This window comes from Phyllobates terribilis, unplaced genomic scaffold (assembly GCF_046119375.1).
Source record: "Phyllobates terribilis strain yellow unplaced genomic scaffold, ASM4611937v1 Scaffold_5__5_contigs__length_657084704, whole genome shotgun sequence".
NCBI classification, from domain to species: Eukaryota; Metazoa; Chordata; class Amphibia; order Anura; family Dendrobatidae; genus Phyllobates; species Phyllobates terribilis.
This window is the reverse complement of record NW_027362765.1, coordinates 100,274,042-100,287,755: the sequence shown is the minus strand read 5'-3', so window position 1 is coordinate 100,287,755 and position 13,714 is coordinate 100,274,042. Positions and strand designations below refer to the sequence as shown.

The 13,714-nt window shown below is 39.0% G+C and overlaps 3 non-coding genes across 3 annotated transcripts; all 3 read right to left on the bottom strand.

Moving 5' to 3' along the window:
- Positions 1–891: 891 nt before the first annotated feature.
- LOC141150368 (U2 spliceosomal RNA) lies at positions 892–1,079 on the bottom strand. The gene has a single exon (XR_012246586.1). It is a non-coding gene; the product is annotated as a U2 spliceosomal RNA (small nuclear RNA).
- A 5,886-nt stretch (positions 1,080–6,965) lies between these two features.
- On the bottom strand, positions 6,966–7,153 carry LOC141150439 (U2 spliceosomal RNA). The gene has a single exon (XR_012246641.1). It is a non-coding gene; the product is annotated as a U2 spliceosomal RNA (small nuclear RNA).
- A 6,112-nt stretch (positions 7,154–13,265) lies between these two features.
- Positions 13,266–13,450, bottom strand: LOC141150789 (U2 spliceosomal RNA). Its single transcript, XR_012246905.1, has one exon. It is a non-coding gene; the product is annotated as a U2 spliceosomal RNA (small nuclear RNA).
- Between the last annotated feature and the right edge of the window lie 264 nt (positions 13,451–13,714).

The window sequence follows — 13,714 nt, the reverse complement described above, 5'->3', positions numbered from 1 at the left end:
CTTTTCTTTTCGCATGACTATATGTACTTGTCACTTTTCCATGTGTTAGTTATGTCTTCTGAGCAGTTTGTCAGCTTTTGGACACCTTTGAAGGTGTTTTCTATGTGTTTCTATGTGTTTTTGTTTGCCTGCCATTGGTTTTAACGGTGTTCGAAGGTGTTCGACGAACAGTTCGACGAACAGTTCGGCGAACACACGGGTGTTCGACGAACCGAACCGAACTCGAACACTACGGGGGTGGCTCAACACTACTGAACAGCACTAAGAAGCTCACAGAGACAGCCATAACCTGCACTTTAAAAGAACGCCACAGACACACACAGACCAAACTTTTTTATGGTATTTTTTATAGTCTGCAGGCATGAAATTAAAGAAGTCAAAGATCCACCAGAGGGAGACAACATTTCAGAAAAGTCATTGTAGCAAGCCAAAAAAGAAATTTTAAGTGCAGGGTAACCAGCGCACATACCTGTTGGCTCAGGTGAGTTTAAACGGCTGCAGTTGATAACAAGGGCATTTGCTAAATAGATGGTGTGTGTGCAACAATATACTAAAAGGACAACTATATTGTGCAGCTTATTTATCTCACCACCTGTAGTTAGGTGAAAACTCCAAAATCCTTGCCTAATATGGCTGTTTATCCAAAAGGAAGAAAAGAGGGGATAAGCTAGATAGATAGAATTGCATTACAGTACAATGCAATGCAATGCAGATTTGCTGAAGTTGAACCAAAACGAGTTTGTCATCTGGCTTCTGCAACTTTTAACATGAAAAATCCAATAAGGGGAAGAAAAGCAAAGCCAAAAAGACCACCCAAAAATCTGACAAACAAGCAAAATCAACAAAATGCATTGAATTCAATTCTTTCTGATTTTAGAAACTGCATTAAAGAAGGGGTGCACCGGTCCTGGAAACACTGCAATACCAGGTCAATGCGTGGAGTGGACAGAGCAAGCTCTTTTTCCATCTCCCTGTTCTAAAAATCCATTTAATATATGGTCCCCAGATAGGGGACGTATCAGATATTAAACTGATAAGAACAGATTTTTTATTTTTTTTTCCCTCAGATGGGGAAATCCACGGTCTGTAGTCACGACCAAAGGAACTTCCTTCCAAACAGCTGCATCAACTCCACAACACATATGCTGCTCCCATCATCACAGGAAAATTTTTAATTCTTTTTAAACATTACACAGGAAACAAAATCAAGAAGTATTTACAAAATATCTCCACTTTTTAACTTTCCATATTCCCTTCGCATCCACTTCCCCTCTCCTCTTTTTGTCCCATAGGAAACACACATACATCTTCCCCAAAATTACCTTCACACAATCCTTTAACACAATTTCCTTCCTTTTAAACACATACACATTCCTCAGATCCCATAACACTTCCTTTATACATGCAAGCATCAACCACAAGACTTTCTCCTTCGTCCCATCACATATTCCCAAACCAAACATAAATAACTCAAAAGACAACAAATTCACACCACACAATTCTTTACACAAAGGCCCCATTCTCCCAATCACATCTCTAGCATACTGACAATTCCAAAAAACATGCAACACATTTTACCTTCCACCACAGCCATTCCTTGGACACATTTCACTCCTCACTAAACCTCTATTCCTCTGAAACTCTCTCACTGGCAACACTCCATGCAAATACTGCCACACAACCTCACTCTGCTTATTTGTCATATCACCCATCCGCACCTTCTTCCATACTTTTTGCACATCACACCCTCTCACCAAATTTATTCCACTCTCCATTTCTCTACACTCAATCATCCTATACACAGCCTTCTTATTTCCCAACAACCTCACATCCGCATCACACAACTCATACTACACCAAAAACTTATAAACCCACACATACCACACGGGCACCTCAAAAGCAACCGGACACCGCAAATCCCTCTCTCTCCACTTCAAACGAAAAGAATAATCCCCAAATAAATATCCACACACACATGAAAACTTTCCATCCCCCATAATCACTTTCAGCACAAACACCACAAAATTCACACCCAAAAAAACTTCTAAATTTGTAAAACCCAAACCACCTTTCTCCATATGCTTCACCAACACTTCCCTCCACGCCCTCTCCATTTTTGAATTCCACAAAAAAACAAACAAAATCCTATTCAATCCTCTCAAAATCATATAACCTGGTGGAAACACAACTGCGACATATAAAAAAATAGGCTACACCACGCTTTTAATAACTAAGATTTTTCCAAAAAAAGTAAGGCTTCTCAACTTCCAAAAACATAACTTCTTTTCAACCTTCTCTTTCGCATCATCCCAACTTTCTTTCCCATCCAATCTTTCTGAAAACTTCACTCCCAAAACCTTAATAGGCCCATTCACTACGTTCACACCTGCATCTCTACTCAAAACACCACTTCCAAAAACCTTACACTCACTCTTTTCCCAATTCACTTTAAATGCAGACGCACCACAAAAGATAGACACTAACGACTTCACCCGCCTCACCGAACATTCGAAATCACATAATACACACACGTCATCCATATAACCACTCACCTTCCACTCTGTTCCTCCACCTCCCGGCACTTGCACACCACGAATCACTTTATCCTTCCTCAGCATACTCAACAATGGTTCAATTGCACAAATAAAAGCCACAGGGGATAACGGACACCCCTGCCTCACACCCGAACTGCACATTCACTCTCCTACCTTCATAACCGTTCATTAAAACACAGCTATAAATATCTGTATATAGACTTCTCACTCTCCCAACAAAATCAGCAGGAAAACCCATTCTCGACAACACTCTAAACAAAAAACCATGCGACAACCTATCATACGCCTTTTCAAAGTCCAGGCTCAACCTAAAACACACTCTTCTTCCGGCTCATACAATCCCATAGACAATCTCTCAACATACACACACACTCGTGAATCCGTCTCCCAGGTACCGCACAACACTGCTCTTCCCCAATCACACTCTCTATCACATCACGCATCCTATTTGCCATTAATTTTGCGTAGATCTTATAATCACAGTTCAATAATGTTATTGGCCTCCAGTTTTTCAGACTCTTCAAATCACCCTTTTTCGGAATCAATACAACCATACTTACACGAATACTATCTGCCACCTCCATATTTTCCCACATATACTTACAAACATCCACAAAATCATTCCCAATCACATCCCACATCATAAGGTAAAATTCTACCTAAAGACCATCCTCCCCCGGCGTCTTATTCAAAGCCATACTACACATAACCTTCCATACTTAATCACTTGTCACAGCACCCATCACCCTCTCTCTTTCTGTCTCATTCAATTTACTCTCTAACATACTCAAAACATCATTCTCCAAACACTCATCCCTCCACTTTACAGCTTACAAATCCTATAAAACTTTGCCACTTCCTCACACATATCCTCTCCACTCACCTCACTTCCATCTGCTCCATTCAACACACACACATTTGCTTTTTCCCAAAAACCTTCTTGAAAAATAACGCAAACATTTTTCATCATACTCCAAATTATCAACTTTTGCTCTAAAGACAATACTCCTCCCTTTTTCCAACAAGAACTCATGAACCTCCTTTTTCACTAGTAAAATATCCTCCTCCACCTCCATCCCTCCCTTCCTCAATTTATACAAGAAACTTAAACACGCATTTAAACTCACAAAATGTCTCCTCTTGACTGCTGCCATCCTATAACCCAAATTTTTGAAAAAAAAATGTCTGTTTTTTAACCCAATCCCACCACCAACAAACATTCCCAAAACCATTTTTACACTCACACCACTCCTCATGCCATCTTGCATATTCCTTTCTTACTTGCTCATGCTCCAATAACTTAACATTCAACTTCCACAAACCTTTCTCAAACACCCCATTCACATTCACATCCAACTCACACGACATACACACATGATCTGAAAACAAAACATTCTCCTGCTTATAGTCAACAGGAATCATATTTTTTTAAATAAAACAATAATCCAATCTAGATTGTATACGTCCACTTTCGGAAAAGAAGGTATTTAACAAAGGCCTCACTTTACATACAGTTTGCATATCATGCAAATCAAAATCACTAACCAACTCTAACAAAGTTTTCCCTGACACATCCAGATTCACTTTCCCCACATCACAATTCATATCACCCACAATCACCACAGGCATTCTTCCCGGAATAAAAAGATAAATTTTTTCAAATAATTTTTTCCGGTCATTTTTCTCCACCGGCGCATAAACATTAATAACACAAAATGTAACATTTTTATACTCAAAATTTGCTAAAATAAACCTCCCCACATCAATCACCACATAATCACTCAAAACTACCTCCCTACATTTAACTAAAATCCCCACACCATAATTTTTATTACATGCACTCCCCGACCACACAAACGCTCCATGAGACCATTCATCCCCTCTCACCCCATCCACCACCCCACACTCTTGCAAACAAAAAATCGATGCATTCTTCATAGCCAAAAAAATCAAAAATTGCAGCCCTCCTGACCTTATTTTTAAACAATCTCACATTTTGTGAAATTATAGTAAAACCCTTTTTTTTTTTTTAAACCTCCTAAAACAAATACAGAAAAGTTACAAAACTACTACAAAAACTCCACTCACAAGAAAAGCCTTTGACTTAAGTCAAAGCTCATAATAGGCACTATCACGCATATTGCAAGGCAACCTTAACCAGCACCCCCACTATCTTCTTCCACCATCTGAACCGAGCAACTCGTTTCCAAGCTGCTAGCAGCATCACCATCACCTCACCTTGCTTTCTTGGCACCCACTTTTCTCTGCGGTGCCTTGATATCTTCTTCATCATTTGCCCCACCACCCTCCCTGTGACACTTTCTACTCCCCCCACCCTCATCGGAGAAGTACTCATCAATATTTTCAGGATCTGAAGGGTGTTATGAATCTTCCACAGTTTCCATACAATCTGCAGCATCTACAGCGTCCTGAAAGTCCAATGTATCCGGACACATTCCTTCTCCAGCTGCTTTCATCTGCTCCTCCATTCTCCTCAATTCTTTCACAAGCTCCTTCTCCTTTTTAGGTGCCTCCTTCTTCTGGTAAGCAGGCCTCAGACTCACAGTTTCAGGGGCAGACCTTTCACTCCGCCTCCTCTGCTCTCTCTCCATACTAGCAGTTTCTCTTTCTATCTGCTGCACCTGCCTCCTTTCCTCCTCCTCCTTCTTACTTTCCTTATCAGTTTTCCTGGGCACACCCTGCGGGCAATCTTTAAACATGTGCTCACCACTTCCACACATGTCACAAGCCTTGGGCTTCGGGCATGCACTTGCCACATGCCCCTCCTCTTTGCAGTTACGGCAACATTGCCCTTTCTTACATGCATCCTGCACATGTCCAAAGCAGTAACATTTCCTGCAATACATAGGCTGCCCTACATGCCCTACATAAAAGGGTTATAAACTGTTACCCATACAATCTTTTCTTGAAGTCCAAACAAGGGTTCAAACCACACCCCTTCCAAGAACGGATCATCAATGTGACTCCAAAGCCACTCAAACACATCAAGGCAGGTATGTTCTTCTACAAAAGTCACGTCATATGTACCTGATTTAGGAAACTCGTTGACGCTGTAGAAGTCACCTCGTTTTGCTCCAGCTTTACCTTCCAAAAGTTTTTCCACGATGAAGGACACATTATTCCTCTCGGAACCTGATGGATCCACTCCAATTCGTATAGTGTTCTTCACGAAATTCATCTTCAAAACCTGTCGGTATAATACCACAGAAAATCGCCAAATCCTTTCGCAAAAGGCCTGGATTCCTCCAGAGAGCTCGCAAATATCAGGCTGCAACCAAATGATTACAGCCAAAAGGCCGAGAAGCAATAACCTGAATTGGTTTCGGCCTAGTGTGGCACCCTCGGATCCTGAAAAGTCCATTTGTGGAGACGGGCACCTGGATTCCCGTTAAGAAGACATGTTGTCTACCTCTAGATCCCTTACATGCCTCCTCTTTTCGGCTTGCTGCTGCTGCAATCCACGCATTTTAGATCTGCATAGCTCCACCTATTTTAACACACCACCCTCACCCCCTGCTGTTCCCACCCACCTCAACACCGGAGGGAGGGAGGAGAACCAATTAAGGGAAAAAAAAATAGCAGCCGTCTACCCTTAGCAGGAGTGTTGCTGATTACTTACCTTACATTAACTGCTGCTACTGGTTGTTCAGCAGACTGAACATGGCTGCTGTGTGCAGGTTGATAAAGGTCAGAGCCTATTATGACACGTGCAGTGTTCCATTGCCACATTCCATCTACTGCAGGCAGGATATCTGGCTGGCTGAACAGCACTAAGAAGCTCACAGAGACAGCCATAAGCAGCACTTTAAAAGAACGCCACAGACCAAACTTTTTGTTGGTTATTTTTTATAGCCTGCAGGCATGAAATTAAAGAAGTCAATGATCCACCAGAGGGAGACAACATTTCAGAAAAGTCATTGAAGCAAGCCAAAAAAGAAATTTTAAGTGCAGGGTAACCAGCGCACATACCTGTTAGCTCAGGTGAGTTTAAAAGGCTGCTGTTGATAACAAGGGCATTTGCTAAATAGATGGTGTGTGCAACAATATACTAAAAGGACAATTATATTGTGCAGCTTATTTACCTCACCACCTGTAGTTAGGTGAAAACTCCAAAATGCTTGCCTAATATGTCTGTTTATCCAAAAGGAAGGAAAGGGGGGATAAGCTAGATAGATAGCATTGCATTACAGTACAGTGCAATGCAATGCAGAGTTGCTAAAGTTCAATCAAAACGAGTTTGCCATCTAGCTTCTGCAACTTTGAACATGAAAAATCCAATGAGGGGAAGAAAAGCAAAGGCAAAAAGTTCACCCAAAAATCCGACAAACAAGCAAAATCAACAAAATGCATTGAATTCAATTCTTTCTGATTTTAGAAACTGCATTAAAGAAGGGGTGCACTGGTCCTGGAAATACTGCAATACCAGGTCAATGCGTGGAGTGGACAGAGCAAGCTCTTTTTCCATCTCCCTGTTCTAAAAATCCATTTAATATATGGTCCCCAGATAGGGGACGTATCAGATATTAAACTGATAAGAACAGATTTATTTTTTTTTCACTCAGATTTCGAAATTAAATGATTTATGTCTTTCATATTCCACAGAAATTAAGCTAAATTCTAGAAATCATCTCAGTGAAACACAGAAAAAGTAAGTAGAAACATTTATATTAATACAAACTATTAATCCAAAATATTATTCCACTCCTTCTGCCTCCAGATTTTTTCTGCTTCTTCTATACCTACATCTTTCCTATCTTTCCAATAGTAGATAAATAAATAACTAAAACTAAGTTTAATACAATCATTAACAAATAACATGGTCCTTTTAAACAATAAAAAATTTCTACATTTCCATAGAGCCATTTTAACTACAGAAACAATTAACCAAACCACTTTAAAGTCTACATTTCTTATTCCAATTCCATAAAATATTAAGTTAAAATCAAAAGACCTAAGACTACTTACAACTCCAACCAATGTACTTATCTTCCTCCAAACCCTTTGTGCAAAGTCGCAATTCGAAAAGATGTGTAAACACGTCTCATCCTCTATACAACCATGCCTCGGACACTGAGAATTCCTCACCAACCCTCTACTATGATTAAAATCTTTAGTTGGAAGACACTTCTTTATGATGCTCCATAATAAATCCTTTTGGCACATTAACCCGTAGCCAAATTTCTATTGATAATTGTGATGAGAATTGGTCAACCGTACATGTATAACTTCTATTCTCCAGAAACCTTAAAATTTTCCTATGATTCGTTAGTATTTCACTTCCCCCACTAATCAAGTTAAACTCTCTCATTATTCTTTCCAAAATTATATAATGTTCTGGAGGTAGCCATCTTTGGGGTTTCTTCAGATCCATCACACACCATTTATATTTCCTTATAAAAAAAACGCAGTTATATGTTAAAATAGCTTTCAGATTCGATTCTTCGCCAAACAGAACATTAAAACACAAAGAGAAATATTTACAATATAAAAACCTTCTAATATCTGGGAAGTTCTTCCCTCCGTCTTCTTTCTTCTTATACAACTCCTCCCTTCTAACCCTCTCCATCTTTGTACCCCAGAAAAATTAAAGCATTCTTTGATAATCTTCTTCATTACAGAGTTCGGTGGCATAAAAACAACGGCATCATATAAAATCAAGGGTAAAAGCACTTGTCTTATCACTAATATCTTCTCTTCCATCGACAAGCATCTTAGCTTCCACAGGCTGATCTTTTTTCTTACACGCTTCAAGAGTGATTCCCAATTCTTAATATTCCCACAATTTGATGAAAAGAATACCCCTAAATTTTTTTTATCTCTGGAACCACTAAAAGCCTACAAGCCCCATCAATCATAAAACCACCAATTGATAAAACCCCTGATTTTTCAAAGTTAACCTTAAAACCAGAAGCACCGCTGAACCATTCCGCTGTCCTTAAAACTCTGTTAAAACTTCTCATACTCCTCACAAATACTGTTACGTCGTCCATATATGCCACAAACTTAAGAGGTACATTATTATTTCCTGATAGAAACACACCATCCCCCACCTTATCGTTTCTAATAGCACTTAAAAGAGGTTCTATCGCACATATAAATAAAATAGGAGACAAAGGGCTGCCCTGTTTAACGCCACAAGATATCTTAATACTTCCAGATAAAAACCCGTTAACAGACACTTTACTAAAAGATAAATCATATAAACATTTAATCCAATTAATAAACTCTTCCGGGCAACCAATTTTCTTTAAAACTTCAAATAAAAAACAATGTGATACTCTATCATATGCCTTTTCAAAATCTAATGCGATCAATGCTAGTTTCTGTGCCCTATCTTTAAAATCCCATATCACATCCCTTACCAATAAAAGTGAATCTGTAATTTGATTGCTCCCCTCTAATTACCATAGATATTACCTTTTTTAAACGGTTTGCAAGTATTTTCGCATAAATTTTGTAGTCTGCATTAAGAAGAGTTAAGGGTCTCCAATTCTTGATAAGACTCTTTTCCCCCTTTTTAAAAAGTAACACTATCAACCCTTCTGCCCATGACCCTGGAGTACAACATGAACACATTACATGATAAAATGACTCAAAAAATCTTCTTTTAAAAAACTCCAAAAACACTTATAAAATTCTATAGGCAAACCGTCCATACCCGGGGTTTTCGAATTTGCAAAGGATTTGATTGTTTCCCATAATTCATTAATCGTAAAATCACTAATTAAAACCTCTTTCCCCTCCTCTGAAAAGGCATACTTTAAATTATTCAAAAAATGATCCCTCAAAAAGCCATCACTTTTTTTTCTCAGAAAATAAATCACTATAAAATTCCTCCACCTTCTTAATCTTTCCTTCCAGTACAATTTCACCTTCCACATTTTCCATAAAGTCTTTTTTCCCAACTATTTTTTTAAAGAAGAATTTGGAGCATTTCTCATCTTCTTCCAAAACTCTCACTCTAGCATTAAAAATAATCTTTCCCTTTCTCATGTAAATTTTTTTGTATTTGACTTTTAAAACACTCAATTTCTTTGTCAAAATTATTTCCATTATTCCTGAAAGTATAAAAACATTGTAACCTTGCATTCAACAACCGATAATGTTCTCTCTTCTCTCTAGCCATTCTTCTACCCACTTTAATAAAAAATAACTTAGTTTCTCTTTTAAAAAAATTCCACCACTCAAGGACATCTTTAAAACTCCTCCTCTTCAATCTCAGTTTTTTATAAAATGTACAAAACTCTAAAACTACTTCCTTGTCCTCTAAAAGAGAAGTGTTTAGTTTCCAAAGTGTGGATTTCCTGTTTTCTGCATTATTACAATCAGCAACACATCTTATTAATTTATGATCAGAGAAGCAGCTTAATTCGGATTTAAAAGAGTCACATTTAAAATGGGTAGATATAAAAAAAGTCAATTCTAGAACTAGCACGATTACTTGACCATGTTACTTCTTCATCTTTGTTTCTCCCACAAGCAACCCATGCATCTTGCAAGTTACTAGCAGAAATAATACCGTTTAAAACTGTAATGGAGCTATCTTTTTTGCTATTCAGATGACAATTAAAATTTCCACTGACAATTATTGGTCCCGGCCCAGTTAAAAACATCTGTAAAATTTCAAATAATTCTGTCCTTCTACTTTTAACAGGATGGGCATAGACACAGAAGCATTTAATTATCAGATTAGATTTTTTTGATTTTTTTAGAATTCGACCTGGGTATATCTCCTCATAATCCACTATGTCCCAGTGTTGACTACATAAGAAACCAACACCATCACTCTTATTTTCATTCCTACCTGAAAAAATAGCTTTTCCACACAAATGTTCTTTAAAAAAATCATAATCAACAGATTTTCTTAGGTTACATTCCTGTAAAAAAATAAAGTCCAAATTTTCCAATCCTAAAAAATCATATAGAGCAACTCTTTTTTGTTCATTATTTAACCCCTGAACATTCAGGGAAGCAAATTGGATCATCCTGGTCTGTCATTCTTAGGGCATGCCCCATCACCCTCGTCTGAAGTAGAAAATTCTTGAATCTCCTGCTCATCTGAACTGGAGAACACAATGTCCTTTGCTACATCTAAATTTTCTATAGCTTTCACTTTCCCTCCACCTTGTATAGTCACCTCTCCAACTTCTTCTACCCTTCTTTTCAGAACTCTGTCCGAGCAGTCCATCTGGACCTGAGTACACGATTGACCACCGGACTGAGACCCAGAAGGCAAAGGGATCTCCTGTATCATTTTACCCATTTCGAATAAAACAGGAAGTCCCTTCCCCTCTTCTTCATTTTTTTGTCCATTTCTCTTCTGCTCTTCTATCTTCTTTCTTCTGATATTCTTTCTTCTTTTCTTCTCTTTTCTGTTCTTCTCTCTTCCTCACTTCCTTTTCAGTCTCCACCCGACTCTTCTCCTCATTCTTCTTTATATATTCCTCTTCCATTTTCTTGTACCGCTCTGCCTTTTTCTTCTCCTTTTTCCACCTTTTCTTTCTCCTTCCTTTCATTATCCATCCCCAGATCCTCCTCCTCATTCCTTGTTCCTTCCATGTCCTCATCAGCTTTTCCTTGTTGCTGACTTCCAGGCACCGTATCCATCTCTTCATCACCCTTCTGATTCTTCTTTGCAGGGCAGTCTTCCTCCTGATGTCAAGCTCCTGGACATTCTGAACACTTTTTGCAACCACTGTCATTGTGGCCATATATTCGACATGTTCTACAATATTCAGGCATCCCCGAAAAAAATAAATACCCACGGCTACGGTTTATAAAAACGACCGGCGGGGGCCTCAGTACACCACCCTCTTCCTCACGGTCTTTTTTGAAAGGCACCAAATAAGTTCTTTTCCCATTCCATACCCCAAATTGCGTTTTTCCTCTCCCCTTCTCAATCACCTTCTCACAGTAAGCACTAAGAAAACACAGGACCTCCTGATCAGAGATGAAAGGGCTGAACATTTGGATTGTCAAGAGTCTCAATGAAAATTGAAACGAGGGAATTACTTTAACCCCCTCGAACAGCGCATTCTCCTTATTAATTTCATAAAGAGAAAATACCCGTTCACACTGGGAACTTCTCATTAAAGTAACGTCATGGAAGCCCCTTAAAAAGAAACTTTGAAAACAATAATATTCGTCTTTTTCAATTTTCAAAAAGCTGCAAATCTCAGAAATAAGCAAAAGTCACATCCTTCTCTTGCCTATAACCAGGAGACACCACAAACCTAATTGTGTCCTTAAATGGGTATTTCTCATGAAAATAGTCATTGGGATTTTCCCCTTGATCAGTCCTCCTACCTCCAGTATTCCTCCTGGACTCCATATTCTCTTCTTTCCTTCTATCCACAGATAACACAAGGAAAAAAATGAAGAAAACCACCTCCTAGGATCGCCAAACGTCTCTGGATTCCGACCTCCTCTCCGACCGTCCACCACTACACAAAGAAAAGACCGTCCACCAGCGATAAAAGGGTATTCCCAGCCTTGGTTCACCACTCCCAATAGCAGCAATTGGGTAAACCCAAAAGGCCAAGAGCAGCCACCTCCACACAGGTCACCTTTAGCCCAATGACAGGATCCACTACAGATCATGCCAAAAGGCCGAGAAGCGATAACCTGAATTCGTTTCGGCCTAGTGTGCCACCCTCGGATCCTGAAAAGTCCACTTGTGGAGATGGGCACCAGGACTCCCGTTAAGAAGACATGTTGTCAACCTCTAGATCCCTTACATGCCTCCACTTTTCGGCTTGCTGCTGCAATCCACGCATTTTAGATCTGCATAACTCCACCTATTTTAGCACACCACCCTCACCCCTTGCTGTTCCCACCCGCCTCAACACCGGAGGAAGGGAGGAGAACCAATTAAGGGAAAAAAAAACGAGCAGCCTGTCTACCATTAGCAGGAGTGTTGCTGATTACTTACCTTACCTGCTGCTGCTGGTTGTCCAGCAGCAGACTGAAAATGGCTGCTGCCGTGCGCAGGTATATAACGGTCAGAGCCTATTATGACACATGCAGTGTTCCATTGCCACATTCCATCTACTGCAGGCAGGATACCTGGCTGGCTGAACAGCACTAAGAAGCTCTCAAAGACAGCCATAAGCAGCACTTTAAAAGAACGCCACAGACCAAACTTTTTGTTGGTTATTTTTTATAGTCTGCAGGCGTGAAATTAAAGAAGTCATTTCAGAAAAGTCATTGTAGCAAGCCAAAAAAGAAATTTTAAGTGCAGGGTAACCAGCGCGCATACCTGTTGGATCAGGTGAGTTTAAACGGCTGCAGTTGATAACAAGGGCATTTACTAAATAGATGGTGTGTGCAACAATATACTAAAAGGACAATTATATTGTGCCACTTATCTCACCACCTGTAGGTAGTTAGGTGCAAACTCCAAAATGCTTGCCTAATATGGCTGTTTATCCAAAAGGAAGGAAAGGGGGGATAGCTAGATAGATAGCATTGCATTAAAGTACAATGGAATGCAATGCAATGCTCTACAATTCAATGCAGAGTTGAACCAAAACGAGTTTGTCATCTGGCTTCTGCAACTTTTAACATGAAAAATCCAATAAGGGGAAGAAAAGCAAAGCCAAAACAGTCCACCCAAAAATCCGACAAACAAGCAAAATCAACAAAATACATTGAATTCAATTCTTTCTGATTTTAGAAACTGTATTAAAGAAGGAGTGCACCGGTCCTGGAAATACTGCAGTACCAGGTCAATGCGTGGAGTGTACAGAGCAAGCTCTTTTTCCATCTCCCTGTTCTAAAAATCCATTTCATATATGGTCCCCAGATAGGGGACGTATCAGATATTAAACTGATAAGAACAGATAAGGTTTCAACATAATTTTTATTGTACATAAGTCAGATTACAAGATAATCAATACGAAACCTTTCAAGTACAAAAAAAAACATAAAAACATTTGACAATTATACATTACAGAGAATAAAAATAATCACTATAAAATGGAATTCCACATATAAAAGCACCATCTGCGGTTCGCTTCCTTCTTGCCCATATCTTTTAAATTTTTTAAATAATAAACATACATTTCACTAAAAGCCAGTTTAATACAATCAAACACAGAAATAAAATCATGATTAAACAATAAAATATTCCTTGCTTT